This window comes from Chrysochloris asiatica, unplaced genomic scaffold (genome assembly GCF_000296735.1).
Source record: "Chrysochloris asiatica unplaced genomic scaffold, ChrAsi1.0 scaffold00726, whole genome shotgun sequence".
In the NCBI taxonomy this organism is placed as follows: domain Eukaryota; kingdom Metazoa; phylum Chordata; class Mammalia; order Afrosoricida; family Chrysochloridae; genus Chrysochloris; species Chrysochloris asiatica.
This window is the reverse complement of record NW_006409244.1, coordinates 66,380-67,531: the sequence shown is the minus strand read 5'-3', so window position 1 is coordinate 67,531 and position 1,152 is coordinate 66,380.

Sequence of the window (1,152 nt, the reverse complement as noted above, 5' to 3'; positions counted from 1 at the left end):
GTCCTGATGAGGAGGAAACAGTGTTTCTCAATCTCTCTGTCCACTGTCTCACACAGAACTCACTGGATTGCTCTGGTTCTCTGCTGGGGTAAGACCAATGAAGAAAGGTCTACTGTCCCACTCCTACCTGGTAGGTGATGAGGATTGAGGCTCTTTCCCCAGGCCAGGCAGAAACAGACTCAGATATAAACTTTGTGAGGTAGATGACCATTCTAGTGGAGAGTCATGGGTATGCAGCTCCTTTGAACAGGAAAGACAAATTGAAAGCTTAGAGGGAACAGGCAGATTATTTGTAGCTATGCTGAGAGCTAAATGCCCACAGCTCACAATTAGCTAAATTGATTCATGCAATTCTGATCTCTGAAGACTTGTTAATATTAATGAAACTGGAAGAGGAAAAAATGATTGTCCCTAATATCTAGCACCTCCCATTATAAGGAAGAAGCACTCCCTTCTCACAAAGTTCTAAAATACAGAAATCTTAGCATAGAAATCAGACACTTGTTTTTCAATTAAAAACTACAATGTATGATGATTTAATATCCTCAAATCCATTGAATGAATCAGGTTATTTAGGTAGGATTAAATATTCTATAGAATCCCTGGTGGCACACTAGTTAAGTGGTTGGCTGCTAGATATGGACAAAATGGTTGGCAGTTAAAACCCAGCAGCCACTCCATGGGAGAAAGAAGTGACAGTCTGTTTCCTTCAAGATTTACATCATTTGAAACTCTATGGGGCACTTCTATTTCTGCCTATAGATTTTCTATGAGTCAATATTGACTCAACAGCAATGGGGTTTCCTGGGATTATGTTTTCTCTGAGCCCTGATGGCACAATGATTGGACACTTGGCAGTTAACGAAAGGGCTGGCAATTGTAACACACTAATCACTCCACATTTTATTTAAGTAACATTGCAGAGAAACGGCAATAAACATCCATTGAAAATCAGAACATGGAATGTACGAAGTATGAATGTGGGAAAATTGGAAGTTGTCAAAAATGAAATGGAATGCATAAACATTGATATCTTAGGCGTTAGTGAGCTGAAATGAGCCAGTATTGGCCATTTTGAATCTGACAACCACATCGTTTACTATGATGGGAATGTCAATTTGAAGAGGAATGGTGTTGCATTCATTGTCAGAA